This window comes from Elephantulus edwardii, unplaced genomic scaffold, assembly GCF_000299155.1.
Source record: "Elephantulus edwardii isolate Elephantulus edwardi_28Jun2011 unplaced genomic scaffold, EleEdw1.0 scaffold00212, whole genome shotgun sequence".
In the NCBI taxonomy this organism is placed as follows: domain Eukaryota; kingdom Metazoa; phylum Chordata; class Mammalia; order Macroscelidea; family Macroscelididae; genus Elephantulus; species Elephantulus edwardii.
This window is the reverse complement of record NW_006399962.1, coordinates 4,605,806-4,619,397: the sequence shown is the minus strand read 5'-3', so window position 1 is coordinate 4,619,397 and position 13,592 is coordinate 4,605,806. Positions and strand designations below refer to the sequence as shown.

Below are 13,592 nucleotides of genomic sequence, written 5' to 3'. Positions count from 1 at the left end.
TTGGCCAAATGGTTGTTCTCCAGATTTCTTGGCACAACTTGGTAAACATGTCCAAGCAATAACAAATATACACTCACTATTATGCCAGCTGGAATTAATTTTATAGAAAAAACTGTGCAGGAAGTACAGAATTCCTATATATTCCTTCCTCCTCACACTGTTTTTTTTTTCTATTATTAACAAAATACATTCTAGGGGTACATTTATTACACAAGATAAGCCAATTGATAGATTGTTATTAACTGAAACTCACCCACAGTGATGCAGAATAGAATAAGATTCAAGTCTATTGTTCTTCTCCCCCCCCAAAAAAAAACAAAAACAAGGCTCAATTTTATTTACACTTATCCCAAAACACATGATTTGGGGCTAAAGGACAGGTCTTGGAGAAAGGAATCTGAAGACCACAGAAGAAAGTTATGGGGTACAGAAATGATGGGACCTTCTTCATATGTCCTTCATACCAAGTCCCAAACATGGCAGGCTCTTTCTAATCCTGTGAGCCCAGGTCAGGCCGTATCCGCTGAGCAGAAGAACTATGCAGCAGCATTCAGGATTTGGACTTGGATACAGCAAGTCTGACGAGGCCAGCTAGTCCTACCACACCCAAGATCATGCCTCCAACAATGGCCATGCCCACCAGTCCATCTTTCTTCATGGGCCTGTCAATGAGATGTTCCAGCTCCTTGTCCTGGTTGGGGCTCGGTCTGCAGCAGCCCTCCCATGTACCTTAGGGCATTTTCATATTCCTTGAGCCAATAGTTCCCCACAGCCAGGTAGAAGACATAATCCCATTGTTCCTCTTTGCTCCCTTTGGGCAGCAGCTCCTCCAGCAATGAAATGCCTTTACGGATGTCATCATTGTATATATATGCTTTGCACCGGACACCAGGGGTATTCAAACTGGGTGCTCTTGGATACTGAACCTGCTGCTTCCTCGGACTGAATTTTTTTCAAATTTCAGCAGGTCATTCACAGACACCAGCTCGTTCAGCACGGCCTCCATGGCCACTGCCCCGGGAATTCTCACAACACAGACATTACAGCTCCACAGTCTCTCTCCATGACCGACCAATCACTATGATTAGTAGTGAACTCCAGCTCACCTAACAACTAACAACACAGTCTACATTGATGGGCACTCTTTGTATTGTACAATCCTACGGGTTTTGACAAATAACATCATGTGTTTACCATTACAATATCATACACGGTAATTTCACTGCCCTAAAAATAGTCCTGGCGAGTCTTAGTGGTTTAATTCTTAGGGAGATACACTATTCACACAAAGGCATCAAGTCTAGTGGTTCAAATCCATCAGCAGCTGAGAGAAGGATGAACAATCTCCAGTGCTATCTGCAACCTCCAAAACTGCCTCTACACCTCCCTAGAAAATCACTGATATTTTTACTGGCTTTATAGTTTTGCTTTTTCCAAAATATCATATTGTTGGAATCACATGCTCATCATCTAGTTGGTTCCAACTCATAGTGACTCACCAGTGGGTCTCTGAATGCAATGAGAGGAAACTGCCCTTCTTTCTTCCAGGGAGCTTCCCTTGGATTCGAATGTCTGTGGATGAGTAATGCAACTTAGCACACAGGCTTTACCACCAGAGATCCTCTGGAATCAGACAGTACATAACTTTTTCAGTATGCCCTTTCACTTAGAAATAGGCACATAAAGTTCAAGGTTCTTCAACTTTATTTATTTATTTTTGCAGGTTAACAGCTCATTTTTTAATAAAGATAGCAGAATGAAACTATCATAAACACTATTGGGCGGGCTTTATTGTTGTTATTGTTGTTAAGTCTGTCAAGTTGACTGGAAATCATAGTAACCCTATGAACAACGGCTCCAAACTTTGAACTATCCTGAGCCAATCTCATTGTCTCTGACACATCTGGGGTCTTCCTCTCCTGTGGAACCCTCAACCCTTCTAAGCATGATGCCCTCCTCCAGGACTGGTCCCTCCTGGCAACATGTCAAAAATATGTGAACAGACCTTCAAAATCCTAGCTTCCAAGGAGAATCTTGGTTCCACCCTCTCCAAGACAGACCTATTTCTTTTCTTAATGGTCCATGGTATGTTCAAGACTCTTCTCCAGCACCACAACTCAAAGGCATCGATTCTTCTTCTGTCATCCTTAGTCACTGTCCAGCTTTCTGATGCATAACAAGTAATTGAGAAGACCACGGCCTGGATCAGGCATTTCTTAGTCTCTAGACTGACTTCATTGCTTCTCTGGAGAGGTCCCTGACAGAAGATGTAATTAATCTTTTATTTATTTTTATTATTATTATTAATTTTAATGAAAATTTACAGATATTTCGGATTTCCGTTCATTCATTGTTGCACTTTTTTTCCCTGCCCATCCTTCCCCTCCAGTTCGTTCTTCATTTTTTATTTCCTGACTGCTGGTATCAAGAGAGTCAATTGTGGAGCTGAACCAGCTGTGATTTCTAACAATCCCAATCTCCTCTCCATCTATAATGGTGCTGCCAATTGGCCCAGTGGTGAAAATCTTTGTCTTCTTAATATTGAGCTTCAATCTATATTGAAGACCACCGTCCTCGAACTTCTGCAGCAAGCACTTCAGGTCCTCCTCAGTCTCAGCAAGCAAGATTGTGACATCTGTGTAATGCAGATTGTTGATGAGTCTTCCTCCAATCCTGTTGCCACATTCCTCCTCACAAAGCCCAGCCTTCTGAATGATCTGTTCTGCATATAGATTGAAAGGTATGGAGACAGGATGCATCCCTGACACACTCCCTTCCTGATTTTGAACATTCAGTGTTTCCTTCCTCTGTTCTGTGGACTGTTTCCTGGTCTGAGTATAGGTTTCACAAAAGCATAATCAACTGTTCTAAGATTCTCATTCTCCTCAACACAGCCTTTTCTGAACGTAGCTTGAATTTCTAGCGGTTCCCTGTCAATATGCTGTTTCAACCATTTTTTAATAACCTTCAGTAAGATTATACTTGCACATGATATTTTTCAATGATTTCCACATTCTGTTGGATCACTATTTGCTGAAATATCTCAGTTGATATTCCATCCGTTCCTGAGGCCTTATTTTTTGCCACCATGGATTTCTTCCTTCATCACCATTAGTTTTGGATCACATGTTACTTCCTGAAATGTCTCAGTGTTGACACGTTCTTTCTGGTACAATGCCTTCCATTTCCTTCTGGTGCTTCCTGCATTATTAAAGAATTTGTCTTCTACCTCTCTTCCTCCTTCTCTTTCCTCTCTCTCCCTCTCCTTCAGGTTAACAACATAACCACTTACCTCAGGTTAGCAACACAACTCCTTACCCACTTTACCAACAGAGTTCAGTGTTAGTAAATAGGTTTTTATTTGTTTCATTGGCTTTCTTCCCCTCCATCCCCACCCCATCTATGGGTGGAAGGGAAGGGATAGACTCAGAGTCAAACTCTGGTTCTTGTGGATTCAATTTTAGTTTCTTTAGCTTTGTTTAAAGCTAGGATACAAGTAGTTGATCTGTTCCATAATCAGCACCTAGCTAAGTTTTCACAGCTGATATTGAGCGTCCCCAACAATTTTCCCCACATATGTAATCAGTCTGATTCCTGTTCAGGCTGTCAGGTGAGGTCCATGTGTATAGTTGCCATTTGTATTTCTTATAATAAGCATTTGCAATGAATAAATCATTGATTGTACAAAATTCTCTCATTCTGTCTCCAGCCTCATTTCTGTCGCCAAGTCCATGTTTCTGACTTGAATACTAGTGAGCAAAGACGAGATGAGCTGTGGGAGAATATCAAGAATATCACCCATGAAGAATGCAAAAGGTAATTACAAAGATGGAGTAAGAAGAAAAGGCCAAAGTGGATGTCAGAAGAGACTTGAATATTACACTAGAGTGCCGAGAAGCCGAAGCAAAGGGAAGAAACCAAGACATTAAGGAGCTGAATAGAAGATTTCAAAGGACAGCACGGGAAGACAAAGCAAAGTATTATAATGAAAATGTGCAAAGAGAGCTTGAGTTGGAAAATAAAAAGGGACAAACTCACTCAGCATTTATTATGCTGAAGAAATTAAAGAACAAATACAAGCTTCAAGTTGCAATACTTAAGGATGCTGTGGACAGAATGTTGAATGACCCAGAAAGCATCAAAAGAAGATGGAAAAAGTACAAAGAGTCATTATACCAAAAAGAATTGGATGACACAGAAGAATTTCATAAAGCAACATATAATCAAGATTCTATAGTGATGAAAGAGGAAGTTCAAGCAGCTTTGAAGGACTGGCCAAAGACAAGGTCCTAGGACTTGATGGCATACCAGTTGACATATTTCAACAAACAGACACTACCCTGAACACTCACCAAGTTGTGCCAAGAAATACGGAAGACAATAACCTGGTCAACTGACTGGAAGAGATCCATATTTGTTCCCATTACAAAAAAAAGGGTGACCCTACAGAGTATGGAAGTTATCGAACAATATCATATGCAAGCAAGATCCTGCTGAAAATTATCCAAAAATTATTGGAACAGCACACCAACAAAGAATTGCCAGATGTGCAAGGTGGGTTTAGAAGAGGCCGTGGCACTAGAAATATTATAGCCAATGTTAGATAGATCTTGGCTGAAAGCAGAGAGCACCAGAGGAACATATCTATGTTTCATTGACATTCAAGGCATTTGACCTTGTTGATAACAGCAAACTGTGGCTAACTCTGAGAAGAAAGAGAATCCCGGAACACTTGATTGTGCTTATGCAAAACCTATAGTTTGGCCAGGAGGCAGTCATCAGAACAGAGCAAGGAAAACACCGCATGGTTCAAAATCAGGAAAGTTATACGCAAAGTCTCCATACCTTTTCAATCTATATGCAGAAAAAAACCATCTAGGAGGATCGGCTCTATGAGGAGGAATGTGGCATCAGGATTGGAGGAAGACTCATCAACAACCTGCATTATGCAGATAACACAACCTTGCTTGCTGAAACTGAGGAGGGCCTGAAGCATCTTCTGCAGAAGGTCAAGGACTACAGCCTTCAAATATAGATTGAAACTCGACATCATGAAAACAAAGATTCTTACCACTGGGCCAATTGGTAATATTATGATAGACACTGAAGAGATTGTTAACAGCTTCAGCTCACTTGGCTCCACAATCAATGTACCAGCAGCAAGGAAATAAAAAGATGAATTGCATTGGGAAAATCTGCTATTGAAGACCTCTCCAGGGTACCGAAGATCAACAATGTTAGTCTAGAGACTAAGGTGTGCCTGATCCAGGCCCCATGGTCTTTGCAATTACTTGCTATCCATCAGAGAGCTGGACAATGACTAAGGATGATAGAAGGAGAATTGATGCCTTTGAGCTGTGGTACTAGAGAAGAGTATTGAATATACCATGGACTGCTGGAAGAACAAACAAGTTTATCCTAGAGAGGGTGAAATCAGGCTGCTCCTTAGAGGCAAGGATTTTGAAGCTCCCTCTGACATGCTTTGGACATGTTGCAAGGAGGGACCAGCCCTTGGAAAGGGACATCATGCTTGGGGACAGGGCAAGAGAAAACCCTAGATGAAATGGATTGGCTCAGTGACTGGGGTAATGGGAGTAGGTGTGTCAGAGACAATGAAGTTGGCTCAGGATAGAGCAGGGTTCAGAGCTGTTGTACATAGGTTCACTATGAGTTACAAACAACTTGACGGCACACACAAGAACAACATAGGTGGAAAGAATAAGGGTGATCTTATAAAGAACACCATAGCTTGAGTTGCATGTACCTTAGCTCACAGTTTGACGTCCTTGCCTGTGCTCTCTCTGTTGAGCCCTAGCTCTAGCTCTAGCTCTCTGTCTCTCTCTCTCCATCTCTCGCTATTTCTTTGTTTCTCTCTCTATCCCTCTCTCTCCTTATCTCTGTATCTCTATTTCTCTCATTTTATGTTTCTCTCTCATATATATAAAAGTGTGTGTGTGTGTGTGTGTGTGTGTGTGTGTGTGTGTGAAAAATACATGCACAAAATCAAAAGCCAACATCATTCTCAAGGAAGAGAGGCAAAAGGCATTTCTCTTATGAACAGAGACCAGGCAAGGATAACCTCTACCACCACTTCTATTCAATATTGTATTGGAAATCCTAATTAGGACAATTAAGTAAATGAAGGAAATAAGAGGCATTCACATGGGGGGAAGAGGTAAAACTAAATCAATAGGGGACTTATATATTCACTTGTTTGAGGAAATGCCAAACTCAATATGCAGTAAATATGATAGTGTACTTAGCAAAAAAAATCCTAAAGCCTCAGCAACAACAAAAACCCCTGTTTGACACAGAAAACCAATTCAGCAGAGTCGCAGGTTAAAAAACCAACATAAAAAAAAGTTTGATTTCTCTACAGCAATAATAAAAACACTGAAAATGAAATAAGAAAAGCAATACCATTTACAATAGCCAGCCATAAGATGACATGTTAAGAACCTTTGTCGAATATGACTTGTAGTGATCCTATAAACAACAGATCTTCACCCTGTTCTGTGCTGTACATAAAAACAAAAACCATAAAGACCATCAAAAAAAAAATTAGAAACAAACTTAAAAGCCCTAGTCTATGGCATGAGTAGGATAGTAAACATAGTGAAAATTGTACGAGTAGGAAAGAATAAAATCAATGAATGAGACCTTCTAAAAATCAAATCTCAGCTTAAAAAACAAAGAACAGTTTTTCCAATGGAATGAAAAGAAAACCCAGTTGGGAAAAAGCATTTAACAATGACATTTCAGACAAGGGACTTGTAACTAAAATTTACAGAATACTGCTGTGAGTCCACAAGGGGAAAAAATGATAAACCAATTTCAAAATATGCAAAAGATAAGAAAAAACTCTTCACCAAGGAGAATATTCAGATGGCCAATAAACACATGAGGAAATGTTCAAAATCACTAACAATCAGAGAGATGCAAACCAAAACAAGGAGATACCATCTCACCCCAGCAGCAATAGCAAAGTTTAACAAAACAGAAAAATAATGAAAGTTGGTAAGGATGTAGAAAGATTGGAATTATCACATACTGCTGGAGGGATTGTAAAATATTACAACCATTATGGAAGGCAGTTTGGCATTTCCTCAAACAAGTGAATATGACCCAGCTATTTCATTATTAAGAATAAACCCCAAGGAAATCAGAGCTGAGACACAAATGGAGATATGTACAACTATGTTCATAGTAGTATTACTAACAATAGCAATAAAATGGACACATCATAAATGTCCATCAACAAATAAATGAATAAAAAAATTGTGGTACATTCTCATAATGGAATTCCAAGCAGCACCAAGGGATAATCAATTCATAAAATACATCAATAGTCTAAAGTACAGTATTGTTGTTATGTGTCATTAAGTCATCTGCCACAGCCTCTTCTGATTCCATGTTGAATTCTGACAGTTGCCTGTTGATGTATTTGTTCCAGAAGTTGTTGGATAATATTCAGAAAGAATTTGTTTGCATGTGATATTAATGATATTTTTCTATAATTTTCACATTTTATTGCATCACCTTTTTTTGGTTATGGGGAAAAAATACTGATCTCTTCCAGTGAGTTGATCAGGTAGCAGTCTTTTATATATGTTGGGAGACTAATGAGCATGCCCAGGATTCCATTTCATTTTCTAAATGCTTCCTGCATCACTCAAAATTTTGCACACAGAATTCTTCAGTATTACAACTTGAAGCTTGAATTTCATCTTCAAATCTCTGAGCTTGAGAAATGTTGAGTGTTTTCTTCTCTTTTGGTTTTCTAACTCCAGCACCTTGCACACTTCATTATAATACTTTGATTTGTCTTCTCAAGCTAACCTTTGAAATCTTCTCTTCAGCTGTCTTACCTTATCATTCTTTCCCCTTGTTTTAGCTTCTTTCTGTTCCAGGGCAAGTTTCAGAGTCCATTCAGACATCTATTTTAGTATTCTATTTTTCCCCCCCTGTCTTTGTAAAGACCTTTTGCTTTCTTCATGGATGATGTACTTCCACAGCTAATCTGGTCTTCAGTCATTAGTGTTCAATGCATCAAATCTTTTCTTAAGATGGATTTTTAATTCAGTTGGGATACACTGAAGGTCATATCTTGATTCTCATGGATTTAATTTTCATCAACTTTATTTTGAACTTGCATATGAGTAGTTCATGGTCTGTTCCACAGTCTGCCCCTGGCCTGGTTTTAACTGCTGATATTGAGACTTATTAATGTCTCTTTCCAGATGTAGTCAATCTAATTCTTGTTGTAGTCCAGCAGGTGAAGCCCATATGTATAGTCACCATTTATGGGTTATGGGGTTTTTTTTAATATTTGCATTTATTCACTGTACAAAATTCTAGAGGATGTTAATCTTTATGTGTTTAATTTCTTTTTGACAACTTTTAATTGTTTTACATTCCATGTTCCATTTATCAATAAATGCTTTGCAGACGTTTTAGCAAATAAAGGCCATTCACTGGGTGAAAACTTTGAGGAGGTAGCTCTTCCTCCGTTGTCTAGAAGATTTTTTTACCATAGTTTTGTCTGTAAGGGGCCAGTCTTACTTCTTCGTCTGTCTTAATCTGGAAGCTCCACTAAAGTCTGTCCATTATGGGTGACCCTACTGGTATTTCAAATACTAGCTTTTGGCATCACAGAAACACAGGAGTCACCACAGTATGGTAAACTGAAAGGTGAACTTTAAGTAGGATGTATATAATCTAAATATTACAGCATTAGTCCATTTTCCCCTTCCCATTAAGTTTAAATTGGACAAGTTTAGCAGCAGAAGTAGGAATCTCACTACTGAAAAGAAAGAAGAAATTGAGAATACAAGGTATATCCTTCAGAGCTAGATTCCTGCATCAGTCAACCAGGACCTACAAGAGAGCAGCAACAGCCTTGGTGGAGAACCAGAGATTGACATGAGACAGGGTTGACTTGAAACTGCTGCCCCACGGAGTTAGAACCAGGGCCCTTCCCCCAAGCTTGCTGGAGGACGTTCGGGTGAGGGGGCGTCTGAGATGGTGCATCTAATTCAAGCCATGGTCTTTTCACTTACATCTGAAAAATTGGACAATGACTAAGGATTACAGAAAAAGAATAAATGTCTTTGAGTTACAGTGTTGGAGAAGAGTACTGAATAGCCCATGAACTGACAAGAGAACAAATATGTCTTAAAGAAAGTAGAGCCAAGGTGCTCCTAAGATGGGGAAGCTTTGTCTCACATACTTTGGGCATGTTGTTAGAAGGGACCAGTCCTTAGAAAAGGGTATATCATGCTTGGAAAGGTAGAGGGTTGAGAGAGGAAGATCCTTTACTACGTGGAGTGACACAGTGACTGTTACAATGGGCTCAAGCATATCAGAAAATATGAGGATGGCACAAGATAGGGGCAAAGTTCAGATTAGTATTTCATAGGCTCACTGTGAGTCATAGTTGACTTCATGGTACCTAACAACTACAACAAGAGAGTTTGTAACACTAACTTAAGGCTGCAAGAATAAAGGCTGAAGGATCAGCGAGCATAGTTAAGGAGCTAACCTGACAGAAAAATTGTATTCTGTTGCTGTATTCTTAACTTCCCTAATAAACTCTATAATTGTAAGTATGGTTGTAGGAGGTCTGTGTAGTTATTACAACGTATTTTGAACCCAGTAAAGCAATAGGGTTAATGTTGAAAGTAGTAGAAATAGTTATGAGACCTTAGGCTACATGTCTGACCTCGTGGATTAGTTTTGTGTTATGGATGTTCTCAGTGAGGATAGTTCCCCCTTGTGGAGCTAGTAGAGGTCAGATATGGCCATCTTCACACTGCCCACACTTCTTTTTTTACAACTCTTTCTCTTTAGCATAGTCTATTAACAGTAATCAAAGAAATTCAATCTTTTTTGATGCTCTTCATTCCTTCTTGGACAATCCATGTTTCTTTCGGCTATCACCAGAGATACTATTCCTGACGTCAAATGGATCCTGACTGAAAGCAATCATAACAAATTATGGTTAACATTGAGAAGAATGGGAATCCCAGACCACTTAATTATGCTCACATACAAAACCTATATTTAGACCAAGAAGCTGTTGTAAGAATAGAGCAAGGGAACGCTGCATGGTTTAAAAGCAGAAAAGGTGTGCATCGGGGTTGTATTCTTTCTCCTTATCTATTCAGTATGTATGCTAAGCAAATCATTCAAGTAGCTGGACTCTGTGAAGAAGAATGCATGCTCATGATCTGAGGAAGACTCATCAACAACCTGCATTATGCAGATGACACAACCTTTCTTGCTGAAAATGAGGACTTAAAACATTTGCTGCAGAAGATCAAAGACATCAGCCTTCAAAATAGATTGCCTCAGGGAGCTCTGGTGGCCTAGTGGCAAGAAGCTGCACTGAAATCCCAGAGGTATGCGGTTCAAATCCACCAGATGCTCTGCTGGAGAAGGAGGGGCAATCTCCTCCTGTACCAGTCAGATCTGATTTGATGGTACACACAAAAAAATAATAAAAATTAAAAAAAAATAGATTGCCTCTCAACATCAAGAAGACAAAATCCCCACCAAGGAACCAATAAGCTTCATCATGATAGATAGAAAAAAGATAGAAGTTGTCAACAATTTCATCTTGCTTGTGTTCACAAGCAACACCCTTGGGATCAGCAGTCAGGAGCTCAAGAAATGTGTTGTGTTGGGCAAGTCTGCTGTCCGAATTACTCAGAAGCATCTGATTCAGACCATAGTCTTTTTAATCACTTGCTATGTATCTGAAAGCTAGAAAATGAATAAGGATAAAAAAGAACTGATGCCTTTGGGTTGGGCTGTGTTGTTAGAGTGGAGTACTGAATGTCCCATGGACTGTCAAAAGAACAGATAGGTCTTGGAGGTAGTGCAGCCATAGTGCCCCTTGTAAGCAAAGACGACAAAGCTTCATCTCACATACTTTGGGCATGTTGCTAGGAGAGGCTATTCCTTGGAGAGGGTGTCATACTTGGAAAGATGGAGGGTCAGCAAAAGAAAGGAAAACTCTAAATAAGATGAATTGTCACAATGATTGCAGCAATGAACTCAAGAGATGATAAGGATGGCACAAGATCAGAAAGGGTTAAGATATGTTATTCATAGGGTCGTGCTCAACTCAAGGGCACCCAACAACAACTTCCATTTAGACTATAGAATATTCTTTAGTATTTTTTATAAGAAATGTGTATCTATCTATCTCTGTGTGTGTGTGTTGTGAGTGTGTGTGTGTGTGTGTGTGTGTGTGTGTGTGTATCTCTCTATCTCTCTCTCTCTTTCTTTCTCTCATTGCCATTGAATCAGAACTAACATAGTTGACCCTCCAGCAGGTACCCAACGCTATAAATTATAGGAAAGAAGATAGCTCATCTTTTTCCAGTGGAGCCACTGGTAGAACCAAACTGCCAGAGAAATGTGACTTATGGGTTAGCAGCTCCCTACAGATATGTTTTATGGGGCTTATTTGCTTGTATTTTTTTAGTTTTCTTTTATACACAAATGTTTACTTAGCGTTTTTTATTTTTAGTGAAAATATATACAACAAAACATATTCTACTGGCCTTACCCCCATTCCTGCTGCTGTCCCCAGTTCCTGGCAGCTGCTTGCAGGGAGGCCTACAGATGGAGAATAGTGTAGGGTGAGGCATGAGCCATCTGAGCGCAACCTTGGATCTGACAGCCCAGAGGACGGGGTGGGAGGCAGTTGAGGATTGTGCTAGGGATTGAGACCTGGCTGTGTGTGGACCCTTAGCCTATCCTTTCTCACCTTGGAGAGCACTGAGCAAGAACCCTGGCTACATCAAGCTGCGAAAGATCCGGGCAGCTCAGAACATTGCTAAGACGATCGCCACATCACAGAATCGTATCTCACTGCTGACAACCTTGTGCTAAACCTGCAGGATGAAAGTTTCACACAGGGAAGTTTCACAGGAAGTCTCATCAAGGCTAAGAAATGAGCATGATGGTCAAGAATGTGACCCTGTGAGAGGAAGTGGATGTTTCTCCCCTGGTTTTCAAGGAGCCTCCTAGGGGTCCAGCACACCCATCGTCCACCCTAGTATTCTGCTGCTGTCCTTCTAGTCCCTGTTGGATTAATGAAGATTGACACTTTTGCAAGGAAATGACTTTCCACATCTCTGTTTTGCCCAGGGGTATTGAACACTTGTGCGATTTCTCAATGATTTCCTACAATGTTGATTTCTTCCCTCAAGGTGGGGAGGAGATAGATAATCATCATCCCTGGAATTCTCAATAAATTTTTATTACTTAAAAAAAACCAAACAAACCATATTCTAATTCACTAACTTTGACATTTAAAGCTCATTGACATCTCACATCATGCCCGTATTGTCACTTCTTGCTGCTTGGTGCTGCCAAATCGACTGTGACTCTGCCCAGATCATGTCACACCACTAACTGAGACTCTCTGTTCCTTAAGTTTTTCATTTTTGCTTTGAAGTTATTGTTGTACTTTTGATCTCGTATGAGTAATTTTTAAGAAGAAACAATACTCAAGGCAAACATTATTAATTAAGTTAAATTCTTGTTTTGTTTAACAATTACTTCATGGCATAGTTTTGGTTCAAGGTTTAAAAAGGTGTTTCTAGGAATAAGGCTAGGGCGTTCCCCCAGTCAAAAGTTACTCCATAACTTTGCTTTCCTCTAAAAATTTAATGTTTAATTTTACAATTTTTCTCCTTTTTTTAATAATATTTTAAGTGTGGTTTTTAACAAAAGTTTACAGAAAACTTGGATTTTCACTCATTAAATGTTTCACATTTTCCTCCTTCCCCCTTCCATTCCTTCCCTTCTCGATCAACCAGTTAACTTTCTTTCTTTAAATATTGATTTGTTTACTATGCTTATATACATAGTGTTTCACACTATTCTTCATTCACGTTGTGTTTTATACAATCATTCCCATGCATTATGGGCTGGTTTTTTTTCATTCATCAGTTATTCATAATAATTTTTTTATTGGCTTGATTACAAAGTTTGTATATTTGTTTCACACTATTCCTCATTCATTTTGTTTCATACAATCATTCTCATGCATTATGTTTTATAAAACTAATCACCATTGGACCTTGACCGTCATTACTCTGTCTTTTTACCCAGATCCTTCCCATTTCCTTCACCCCCCTTCCCTCCACACACCAAACTGTGCAACCCCATGGTTTCACCTCTACCCATTCTCACCCCTCCGCTCCCACCTCTTCCTTCTTTGGGTTCTCATACATGTTTTACTAGTTATCCTTCTATTTTTACAATAATGGTCATATGCAGTATTTATGCTCATGGGACTGCATTAGTTCACTCAGCATAATGCCGTCCAGTCTATCCCAAGTTATGTTGTTTTTACGTGCCATCAAGTCGCTTGAAACTCATAGCGACCCTATGTGTAACAGCCCTAAGCCCTGCTCTATCCTGTGCCAATCTTATTGTCTCTGACACACCTGCCCACATTACCCCAGTCACTGAATCAATTCATCTCGTCATGGGTCTTCTTCTCTTGAACTGTCCTTCCACCCTCCCAAGCATGATGTCCCTCTCCAAGGACTGATCCTGCCTTATAATATGTC

General features: G+C 39.6%; 1 pseudogene; it reads right to left on the bottom strand.

Annotated features, from left to right (window-relative positions):
• Nucleotides 1-550: 550 nt before the first annotated feature.
• LOC102858566 lies at nucleotides 551-1,006 on the bottom strand (annotated as a pseudogene).
• Between the last annotated feature and the right edge of the window lie 12,586 nt (nucleotides 1,007-13,592).